General features: G+C 42.7%; 1 protein-coding gene across 5 annotated transcripts in view; it reads right to left on the bottom strand.

Moving 5' to 3' along the window:
• Positions 1-12,467, bottom strand: part of JCAD (junctional cadherin 5 associated) — a 151,669-nt gene that overhangs the window by 97,184 nt on the left and 42,018 nt on the right. For 2 of the 5 annotated variants that reach the window (XM_014609036.3, XM_059729124.1), the window contains exons 3-4: positions 3,521-3,635; positions 2,621-2,798 (exon numbers count right to left, since the gene is read on the bottom strand). The gene's annotated coding sequence lies outside the window, so the exon portion shown is untranslated. Of the gene's footprint in view, positions 1-2,620; positions 2,906-3,520; positions 3,636-12,467 lie in introns of those variants that run through there. The other 3 variants (XM_059729125.1, XM_006271132.4, XM_059729126.1) reach the window with 3 other exon arrangements.

Below are 12,467 nucleotides of genomic sequence, written 5' to 3'. Positions count from 1 at the left end.
CCCATCCCTGGGTCCTCCGGGTTCTTTTTAAAATCTAACAGCTCAGCTCGGCCCTGTCATGCCCCCAATCCGATTCTTGGCCCCTCTGCCTTTGAACCCAACACCTCCCTTCACCACTCTACCTGTGCACCAGCCAGGGGTCACTGAGAAGAGATGGGTTCCTCCCCAGCAGTTCCAGAGCGCAGCTCAACCCTGTTGGGAGCAGCTGGGACAGCCACTATAAGGAAAGCCAGGCTTCACCCTTGTAGCCTAGGGCTGGAGGATGTTCAGCCGCTGTGCAGACGTAATGCAAGCAGTCACTCACACCAACTGTGAGGGGGCGTAGCACACTAAGTGAGGGCAAAATGCTGAACTCTAGCAAGTCTCTACTGGACACATATAAACAGTGAATTTTTAAAGTCTTATCACTGACCATATCTTGGAACACTTTTCATGGGCAAGGCAAAAGGCACAACCCTGACAAGGACCAGCACCTGGCCAAATTTTAAGTCCTCACTTCAAAGCTCTTGTGATGCCATGGTTTTCAAATACTGTAGAGGGTTGCAAGAAATGTTTTAACATTGAAAAAACAGCTCATTTTTCCCTACTCAAACAGTTGAACTGTTTTGGCTGAAATTTTTCACAAAGAATTCAGCCTGAGGCAGACACCCAACATGGGAAAATAATCAACTTAAGCCATTAGACTGGCTAAATTATAAGCAACTGAAAACAGGGTCTTAGAGAGTGGGAAGTGTTGGGCAACCTTAACAGGCAGGGTTACCAGCCCCGCCTATAGCATCAGTCAAGTAGTAGAAGGATAGAAGCTTGTGATGCTATTCCATTCATCTGCATCTTATCAATGTCTGGATGTCACTGGCAGAAAACTAATTCAGTGACAAGAATGAGCCTTTTGTGCCCTTGACAGTTCTTCCTACCCCTCCATCTCTGCCTATATAACATTCTGTTTTCCTGAAACAGTCATCCCTCCATAATACTCACATTTGAGCTACTTCTTTCTTGGGTAAAGGCAGCTGACAGTAACACAGAATAGCTCTCTGAACAAATGTATTCAAAATTAATACAAAAAAAAATAAAGCAATGCACGCTCGTCTGGCAGATCCCATACATATTTTCCATAAAAGTTCATTTTTCCACATGAACAAATTGTGAGTATGCGGGGGTTTTTCAATGAATCTTGATATGGAACTTAGAATTCTTGGCACTAGCCTGTGAAGCTAAAATGACATCAGCTCGACTTTCTATATAGAAATGTTATAGTTGCTGCCCAACCACATTTCTTTGTTCTGAGCATATACACTCTCTTCCAAGCTGCTGCTTTAGTATGGTTTACTGTTCATGGTGATCATTAAAAACTGTGCATTTGTATTCATTATAGATCTCCGTTTTCCCACTCAACAAAGCGAGCAGCAGGACCAAGTGATAAAATGGCATTTCTCTTTACAAGACAGAAGTGCTGTCAGTTTTAGCAAGTGCATACCTTTGCCATCCCAGCAGCTTTTTAGCAGGGTTGAAGACTTGTTGGATGACACCTGACTTTGCCATCAGGATCTGGTCACTCTCCATAAAGCCAATGGAGTTCAAAAGAATTGGGTTGGTGGGAGGGTAGGGGGGCAAGGCAGATGAGGGCCACCGTGAACAACATACATAGGCTGATGCATTGTAAGAGCTTAGTATTATCAAACTGGGAAGGGGAGAAAATTGGAGCAAGCTAGCCTCTGAGTTTGAAGTGGGACATTCTTGTGAATGGGCTGGAGGACTCCAAATGCCACCTGTAGCCACATTTGTCTGGTGCATATACTATTTGGGAGAATAGCCACTGAAGTGCATAGGGATTAGGAAGGCAATATTAAAAAAAAAGGGTGGGGGGTTAGCAAAGTAATGGACATTTACCATGTTCTCAGAGGGTGCAGCCACTGATTTCAGACCAAGGAGCCATCCTTCATGGTCTACACTATGGGGGAGCTGCAGAGAGGTGGGGCCAGGTGGACTTCATACATTTCAATACTGTGAATGCACTTCTTCAAACAGTCCTTGGAACATTATATTTCATCTCTGCATTTCATAATAAAATAGGATTTCAAGGAAGAGATGTTCCTTTCCTAAATGCACTGTGTCCTTGTGTCTGCAACACAGCAGATAGAGGCACTTAATTAGCTAGTAATGTTGCATCAAAATACTCCAATACACATAGCTCTGATATTGTAACAGCACTAATATACTCTGGAAACAGCATGATGTTACAATATGCAGATTCAGCTGTTTGCATGGAGGTTACGCTGATCAGACAAGCCTGAGAGTGACTGCACTTAATATTTAACAAAACAAATCGGGGTCCTGGTTTAGGTTCAGTCAGACTTGCCACAATAAAAGCCAGTTTTATTACTGCACAAAACCCTATGTCATCTACTTGCTAAATATTCAGCCTCTTTAACATGTGACAGAAAAATCGCTGCTGCTTTCCTCCTGTACAAGATCATCATTTCACCCTTGTAGGGAAATAGCCACAAAACCATATTAACAGTTAAAGATTGTGAAGTCATTTACTAAGATAGCAAGAAGCCTTGGTAACAACATTTTTACAACAACATTTTCACAGATATAGACTGCAAGAAATCTTTACCTTGAATGCAAATTGGAGAGATCGTAGCTTCCTCTTGTGGATCAGAAATAGGATAAAAAAAACAAAACACCCTAACAGGCTCATCTGCTGAGAGTTCTGTAAATCCCAAGTCTGCTTCAGCTAGCGGCTCTAAGTTTGTGCTCTGAATAGAGGCTGTGTTATTTTAACCACAGGATTTCTAGTCATGGGGGAGGAGAGATGGATTAGGTACGTTTGCAATCTAATGCTTCACGTTTACCTCAACTGAAATGAACTACTCTAAGCCTGATATAAATAAGAACTTCTGAGATATAAATTTCAAGAGTCCTCACACCAATTATGCTTAAACTAACATGCTAAATAACTGTGGAAAATTCCAGAGGAATAAGATAACATAGTCTTGTGTTCTTTCTTAAATAAGAGGCATGTGTGGAATTTCATGCTAGATACTGACACGAGAGAGACAGCAGATGAACTATACAGAATAACCTGTACAAGGTACCAAACCTCTTAAACTAATGTTCCTAACACCTGTTAGCATGCATTTCATCAGACATCAGAGCAATCTGATTCATCATGGTCTCTAGAAATTAGATCTGGAAGCTTTGAGTGCAATGTTTTAAAAGGACAAATACCACCTTTTTAGAATAAAGAGTAACCTTTTAAAAGGGGCTTCAAGTCTGTGGATGCATGGCTGTTCACATGGAGATGACAGATTTCCTCCTTTGCAGGAGCACAGGTATCTAGTGCCCTTGACACTCACAGATAGCTGTGGACATAATTGAATGCAGGGAGAATACGCCCAGAGAACTGCTTTCTTTGAAAAAAGTAAGCTGAAAACCTATATTCTTTGCCTGGGTTCTGGTAATCTAACAACAATAAGGTCTTACAGCACTACATGGGCTACAGGGACAAGCTCACCTCAAAAGCAGCAATTCAGAAAATTAAAGCCAATAGATCGTCTTTGCGAGTGGAATGACATGGGGAAAGTTAATGGAACGTTCCTTGGATCTTTGTCTTGACCAGAGGGAAATTGCTTGGAAAAAAAATAGTAAAAAGGAAAAATTAATTTTGATCCGTCTTTGACAACAGAAGTCCCATAAGCAGAAATTGAATATTATTTTACATAAACTGAAATCTATAAATAACATTATCTTATATTTGTTGTAATGTCTTTCAACCCAAAGCATTTCAAAGTGCTTTATAAGCATAATCAGCTGATTTGTGAACTAAAGGCAGACGTCTTTTCATTCAGCATTAGAATACAGCCACATCTGGAGTGAAATGGATTAGCCATTTAATAGCGCACAGAAACACTAATCAATAGGTTAGGGTAGAAAGGGAAGAATGGCATATCCAGCTGAAACTAAAACAGGGTTAGGTAGGTAGAATATACTGCAATTATCTGCCTTGGAATTAGGCCAGCATGTCAAGTCTATACCTTTTTTCTCATGATAAAGACACAGGAGGCATGAGCTACATCCTCAGCTTGTCTAAAAATCAGCAGAGGCCAACTGATTTTAGCAGAATTGCTATCGATCTTCCTGCTGAGGATTAAGCCTTATTATTGTGATGATCACCAGCAGTCAAGAGCTGTTTTACTTTCATCTCAAAAAGCCACCTAGGCCAGGTACAGACATTACACGTTAACTGGCATAATTGGAAACCAGCCTATTCCCATAGCAGAACACATCCAGCATGTGGACTGGTTTAAAAATGGCAAAACCCGGTCTAAGATTCCCCCCATCGTCCACCAAAGAGCAAATGTGTGTTCTGTTCACTACTCACCTAAGAAAACCACATAACTTAGATCAATTCTGCCTGGGGCTTTTTGAATGTCTGTACCTAGCCCTAGTAACAATGTGCTTCCTAACGATGTACTGGGGCATTTGTTCAATACCAGCTATAAAAGGAAGTGTCATCTTCTGAATCATTAACCTGCTTTCCTGCACCAACAGCTGTGCATGTTCCTTGGGAGCTTCCCTTCCTAGGACTGATCCAGTCTAACTCAACTAGGTTCTCTCTCTTTGGTTAATCTAAATTTGAATATTTAGAAAAATAAGCTACTGGAATCCTGGCATTTAACCAGGAAGAGTTAAATATGTCAACCAGAGAAAATATTCACAAGCCCAAAATCATTAATTCAGGAGTTTGAGACATCAACATTGTGGTCCCTAAGGCTCTTTCCATTTTCTACTAGTGTATCTCCACATAAAATTTGTACCTCATTGATCCAGGCATCTTTTGATATCATCACAGTCACAGAGAGATCTTTGTCTTTAACAGTTTCCAGAACATAATAGGGACCTGCTGTTGCACAGATGCTCAGGAGGATAGTGGGTACAAAGAGCCACCCCCCCCACAAGGACAGCACAATTACAAGAGTGCTCTCCTGAGATTCCTTCCATTTTTGCCCCCAGAAACTCTAGCCGCCTAAAAAGACAGCTGACTTGGAGGAGGAAATGGGATATCTGAAATTGCTAGGAGAGTTTATCCTCTTAAAAAGGATGCAACAGACACTTCTTGCATTCTGTAGATTGTTTTTATTCAAGACGCACCAAGTTCCCTTCTTGGCTAAAACATCCTGCACGGGGCAATGCTACAACTGTGAGAATAAACTGCCAAACTGAACAATCCAAATATAAAAAATAAAAATGTTGCAGGTCAATTCAAATGTTATTATTTTCCCAGTGTCCTGGCAAAACAAATTGGGCGGGAAAAAAAACAAAAACTCGGTTTTATTTTTTTCTCTTGTATTTTTAAAAATTAAACTGGACTAAATTTACATATGAAGTTTCCATTTTAAAATGAAAAATTGAAACATGAAACATTGACTGAAAGTCAAATTTAACACAAATGCACTAAATAGTCTGTTCAGCCTAATTCAGCAGTTTTCAGAAATTGAAGATTTATTCAAAGCAGTCTCCTAGGTCTAAGCCTGTAACTCAGAGGCCTGTGCTTACAAGACATGTGGCTTTATTAATGAGGTTCTTTATTTTTGTCTCGACTACAACCCACCACCCTACCTGCCATTGAACTGCTACTGCAACATGTCCAAAACAAAGTCAATTCTAAATAGTTTCCTAAAGCTCTCTCTATGCACCCAACCCTAATATTACAGCCCATTGCTGAATAGATATATTCTGAGCTTAAACATAAAAAAAAAAATTCCAAGGAGAAAACTTTTCTTTTCTGAACATTCTTTATGTTGGTTTGGTATTTATGAACCATAACCCTAAAAGGCTTAGTACTGCAATCATGCAACTCTCATTGAAGTCTACACTAAACTTGTCCAGTGTAGACCATGTGTTTGATTTATACCTTAATATTTTGCATTTCTGTTACTGGCTAAAAAATAAAAAAAAATAAAAAATGGAACTCAGCAAATGAAAGGAAATATGTAAAATGTTGCCATCAAGCAATTTCATGTCAGCAGTAGCCTTCTCTGAGAAAGCCTGATTAACAACCCACAGAAGACTTTGCTGATAAAGAACAGGGATGGGTGTGCTCATTTTGCCTAATCCATTTTGGAAATGCTCAGAGATTTAGAACCACATATTTTTCGTCTCATTTCTTTTACAATCAGGGAAACATTTATACAATCAGCACTGCCAACACAAAGCTTTCAAAGGTCATGAGTCTGATTTAACAACCCCCTCCCCACGAAATCATGAGAGTTTCTGACATTATGAAATTTTAAAAAATAATAAAATAAAAGACTAAGATGACTTGTCTGACTTTTGGGGCCATCTGAACACTTTTCCAGCCTTTTTCTTGCAGGTGTGAGGTTTAGAAACAGAACTTTGATGTAAATGTGAGCTGAATTTCAGGCAGAAGGGGAAAAGAGGTTGGGTTTTAATTCCTTCTGCCACCACTGATGCTTTAAACAATAATTTGGTATAAAACAAAAATAGCAGACACCAAAACCCAACACTTCTTTCTGTTAGGGCAGTCGTGTAACCAAGGTAGGGTGAGTGGGGCACCAATCCTGGTGACTGGCAATTAGGGGGTGACAGACTCCCCCAAGGGCACCCAAGTCTCCCCATGCACTGGACAGGATTCTGGGCAATTCACCCTGGATTTTAGATTCTGCACTGGGGCATGACATTTAGGCACTGCAGCATCTGAGCTGCCCATGTCTTCTTTTGGATGTAGCACTGGGTCAGTTTTAGCTGGTCAGTCCTGGATTACTTGTTTTCTAGATTAAAATCATAACAACATGCATGCTTTTTTCTCCCTAAAATTGAGCCCACTGCAAATTTTACAAGGTGCGCTAACTACATTAATTTATTAAATTAAAACTAACAAATCCTGATTACCAGACATTGGCTGACCACAGAATTACTCATTAAACAAAAATATTGCTCTCTCTTGTAGTGAAAACCCTAGAAAAACAGATTGGCCTGAAGGCTGGGTCAGACAGATGGGGGAGGAGAGTTTCAGAGTCAATGACTCGCAGCAAAAACTACCCTACCACTAGAATCAGTTCTAGGGACTTTTATGACAAACACAGAGACTTATCTCAAGAGAGGACAAGGAAAGAAGTGGTTCTACTAACCGAAGCGTGCAGGCTTTAACATCAACTGTATCATTACTTACACTGTGGGCTGAATAGTGTAGCAGGCTCACCTTTCAGAGTTTGGGTTGAATCCCAGGCTTGAGATCCTGCTGTTTTGATTGGTGGAGCCCATCCACCAATCAGGAGGCAGCAAGAGAAAATTCACATCCCTTTCCTGAGGGGAGGGGGAGAAGAGCTCCCCCAGACCTGATTGAAGACTGTAAATTGTCAGGTCCAGAAGACTTCAGGGGCAGAGCCCTGGAGCATATAAAAGGAGCTACATGCCCAGCACAAGGACAGATGCAGCGAGGGACTCGAGACGAGTGTAGCCATGAAAAGCTGGGGAGCTCTCCCCCAGCGGGCAAAAGGCCCAAGGCTCCTGAAGCTGCCACTGGAGGAGCAGGATTGGGAGCGGTACGAGACTGCTCGGGCTGCTGACGGCGCACAGGGATGGTGTGTGGAGACCCAGCCCTGAGAGTGCTGAGAGATTGCTCGGGCCCATCACGGTGTGCAGTTCAGTGCACGGAGCCCAGGCTTTGGGAGCCGCAAGCAGCAGCTCAAGCCTGCAACCCTGGCAGGGCCAGCAGTCCACGCTGTGCATGGAGCAGTGTACAGGGCAAGGGCCTTGGGGCTGCAGTGAGGTGGCTAAGGTCCCATCTCCCAGCAAGCGGCCAAGTCCCACAGGGCACAGGGCAGCACGGGCCCGAGTCTTGGGAGCCAGGGAGCAGCGAAGGCTGCTTGGGTTAGCCACCCAGCGTGAGGATGGATGGCTGGAGCCTGAAGGGCCTGGCCTGTGCTAAAAGAGCCCTCAGTGCTGAAGCCAGGGCACGGGGAAATAATAGTGCTGCAGCGTGAGGCCCAGCACCCAGGAGCCAGCAGCAGTGGTGCAGCAGCTGAGAGGAGCCGAGCCCTCGGTGCCCAGAGAGGGGCACAGGGTGGGGAGGAGCCCAGCAGCACAGGAGAGGCCTGGAGAGGCACTCCAGCAGAGGAGACCCCATCGAGCTGCACCCTGACCACTGCCACCTGAGGAAGCACGAGTCATTGGGCCCTTGGGTCCCACAGGAGAAAGACGTTTGGGGTGGCAAACCCAGAGAAGGGGCTGGGTGAGCATCCCCCCCACCTAGTCAAGGCCCTAAGGGGAGGGGCCCCTGGTGCTTCCTGGACACCCCCCCAAGGGACCCCATTGGAAGGAGGACCATCTCTTGCCATGGGTCAGGGACTATATTAAGGAGTAGGTGTTATTAAGATTGTTCCTGTTTGCGCCTTATATTTTGTAATTGAAATGTTGTCTTGTGATGTTGTATCGTGTTGACGCTGCTGAAATTGTTTTATTGTGATGGGTAAATAGTGTTATTTAGGGTTTGACCTTGGTTATTGGTTAATGTTCACTGTGTAAATATATGTATATACTTACTTTTATGATTATGTATATTAGAATTCAATAAATTGTATATAGTTAAGAACTTTGGGCTTGGGCTACTCTATAGAGGACAGAGGGATCTGCTCAAAATTCTGGCATCCCTCTCACAGCACCCCCTCCTGCCTACTCATCCCATCCAATTGAGAATAGGGCACACCCTTGGGCATATCCGGGTTACAAGAGGAATCCAGTGCAGTCTCTGGCACACTGGCTTGAAGTTGTACCTTATGGCCTGTCCCACTAAAAAAGCCTCTGCTTTGCTTTAGTTCAATGCCTGAGCCCCATATAGACCCCTATTACAATAATCAATTAGTTTATCACAAGGGCCTAAGTAATTGTGCAAAGCCCCCCCCCTCAAAGAAACATATATATATGGCATGCTAGACAAATGTTCTCATCTGGCTGCTAGGGGCAATCAGAAATCCAGGGTATTCTGTACTTGCACAGCTCTCTGAATGGAGATAGCACTTCTCCTGCTAGCTAGACTCTTCCCCCAACAAGTGCTTAAAGTGGTTTGAAAAAGACTGGGTCTATTATCACTGCTTTGTCAATTCAATCCCCACCAGCCCCCACATCCTTTCCTCCTGGGTTCTTCACCCACTCTCCCCTGGTCTGGAAAGCTGCAGCAGTAGGGTCCCTTTCTCCCTTTTCCAGGGGGAGGGAAGAGCTGCTTCAGGGATTCTTCACCCCTCTGCCCTTTTCCTACACCATGGGCTGCAAGGAAGAAGAAAGAAGTGAAGAGCTCCGAGTCTCTGGACATTTTCTGTTGTCATCTCCTACTTTGTTGTGAGAATGGCAGCAGGGTGCTGAGAGACAGCTCTACCCATCTCCCTGAGCAGCTATCATGGGCCATTCTACACAAGGAAATGGGTTAGAAGCAGACAGATAGTCAGGTATTTCCCTCCCAGGGTGGTTAAAAAAAATTGCTTGCTTAGTAACCCGGTTCACATCTGTGATCCTTTGTGAGCTAGTACAGTTTTAGAGTCAGTATTAGCTGGCTGGGGACACTGCTCTCTCAACTGGACTGAACTGCAGCCAACTCACTTGCTCTCCCAGCTAAGGTCCAGGAAAGCATGGTTGCTATATCATCCATATTCAATGAAAATAAGATTCAGCACTGTATGTACTAGAATTGGCAAGAGTCACAGTGAAGATCACTTGAGGGCAGCAGGCATCCTCTCTTCCCGTAGACCAGCATTACTCATGCTAACCAGCTGACCAGAGAAAACAATGGGCTGAAACAACATCCTACTTAATTTTCCTATTATTAGGAGTAACATGCCTATTTGAGAACTGGACATAAAATCATCTGGCAGGCTTACAGTTTTTATGATGGCCATAAGATGCCAAGTTGCTTTACAAGAGCCAATAGCCTCAGGCACACTGCAGTTCTTCAGGAAAATAAACCTGCTGACTTGTCACAAGACTACCAAATTAGTTCAGGTGAGGTATCAAGGACATGCTAGAGAAGGCTGAATGCCGTAACTATTCTCACTTAAGTTGTTTCAGGTATGAGCCACACATTTAGGTTAATTGCTTTTATGGAGAGACCCTTTGGAAGTCACCTTGACTCCATCTATCTTAGAATAGGTCTTAAAGGAGAAGAGGGGTGTATTTTTCAGTTGCATTTAGCTCAACTGAATAAGCTTAAAATTAACATCACTGAATTCACCAGTGTTATGGGCAGATAATATTTTAGTATGCAACAGCCAACTAATATGGCTGTAATTGTGGTAGCCTGCATCTTACCAGGGTTCTTTGCCATGGCAAGGTAACTGGATTAATCTAATGTAAATGGAATTTTCACCCTTTAACGCGGGATCTGAGGTTATGCCAAACCCAGTACCTGCCTGGAGTGCTATATGCTGACAAAGGCTTTGCTGCATCATTCATTTGAATATCAGCCATGCAAGCGCAGTGAAATCCTTAAGGATTTCTAAGTGGTGGATTCCAGGACCCTGCAAGGGAATAAAGGGTACCTTTGTTGAGTCACCATAAGATCTGGTGCTAGAGCCGAAAAGGACACCTAGTAATTGCTGCTGACTCATGCTAACCGATCAAAAATCAAATTTGAGGAGTTACTGTAGGTCAAGGTTGTGTTTTATTCTGTTATTTGATTAAAGAAAGTTATTTGTTTAAATACATCAAAATCTATTATTTGATTAAAGAATGCAGATGGTGTGCAAAGACTCCTAAAAGGAAAGTTAAAACTGCTGTGTGCTTGACAGTTTTTTTTGCAAAACTAAAGTAACTTTGAGAACCTGACAAGGAGGGCATATGACTTTTCCCAGCATGCCTCCATGTATATCCTCACTCTAGAGTTAATTTGGGCTCTTTCTTGGGTGTTCTCTTAACTCTAGTGCCATTCACATGCAGAACACCTGAGTTTTGTGATATTTTAAATCCAAATTAGCTGCCCCAATTGGAAACTCCAGATCAGAGCCTGCTTTCATGATCACCAAATCAATTTATAATTAAGAGGTAAGCTAAACCAATTTTAAGTGCCGATAGTACTCCATTGTCTTCCCACAGCTTTGTGGCCAAGTACAGACAGTCAAAATGTCCACGGCTGAATAGATTCAGTCTTCTTAGATTAGCTGAAGATGCAAAGATGGAACCAATGAGCAAGTGAACATACATTCACTTTTGATTATGGAAATACAGTCACATGGCTGCAGTGGTCCAGGCCAGAAGCTGAGGGGGGATACTACAGCACACCTCCCTGCTGGCTGGAGCAGACAGTTTGGGCTAAGGCTAGCCCACCCACCCTGTGAGAGGGGGTTTGCGAGAGAGGTGCAAAGCATCCTGGGATGCTGGTGGACTGTGAGTTAACTTGAATCTGGAGGGAATCTGGGACAGAAGTTCAATAAACTGATTAAACATAAATCAGTTAAGTTTGATACTACATCCATCCAGGTTTATCTTACATTGGTTTCAGCCATTTTTAAAACAATTTATGCACACTTAACTTCTGTTGAGTTACAGATTTGAACTGGTTTCTGATCACTTATACTGGTTGGTGTGTAATGTCTGCCCCTAGCCTGTTTGCTAAGAAAGGCGGAGAATTCACTGGGAAAGAATTGCAGAGCAGCTCAGCTTCCTGAACAATAAGGAGCCAAGATATGTGCCTGTAGGAATCATCCACAGTAGTATAGGTAACCTAAGTGTGGCTTTATGGAACCAGGAACTAAGGTAACTTAAGCTTAGCTTTACAGAATGATGGTTTACACGCAGACTAGACTAGCCTAGATAATCAGACTCAAATACTGGTCATCTGAGTTATTTGTGAAGTATGTTGGAGTGTGGCTGTAGCCATGATGGTCCAGAAAATGTAAGAGAAGTATTCTTTGTGATATTTTTTAATTACCAACTGTACAACCAGAGACATCACAGATTTCCTGGACCATCACAGCTACAACACTACGACTTTATTTCACAGATAACCATATGTTTGGGCCAATAAAAGATACCACAAATAATCTTTTTCTGTGAAATGAAGACAATGCAAAAGTCAGTTATGAAAAGCATATTTTCATTTTGGCTACCTAGAAGAAATGAGGGGATTTACTGAAGCTAAATTATGTTCATGGAGCGGATTGCAAATGATCAAGCTGGAAAGAGAAATCTTTCAGATTCAAAGATAGACAATCAAAGATCAGGAGTGGGCCTATATCAGAGTTTGGGCTGTTTGGCTGCCTATACACATGGTCTGACATGTTCTCAAGTCTGCTCCATGTTCCAATTAGAACGCTCTAGCATTGCCACAGCATCACATGTATTAAGCCCTGCTGTGTTTCAAAATGGCTGTGGGGACGCTTTAGCTAAAAACTCATTAAATGAGTTTTAGTTCCCATAGCCATTTTTCAACATGAAGGAGCTTAATGCATGTG

This window comes from Alligator mississippiensis, chromosome 5 (genome assembly GCF_030867095.1).
Source record: "Alligator mississippiensis isolate rAllMis1 chromosome 5, rAllMis1, whole genome shotgun sequence".
Lineage (NCBI taxonomy): Eukaryota > Metazoa > Chordata > Crocodylia > Alligatoridae > Alligator > Alligator mississippiensis.
Note: the sequence above shows the minus strand (reverse complement) of the source record. Positions and strands in the feature narration are given on the sequence as shown.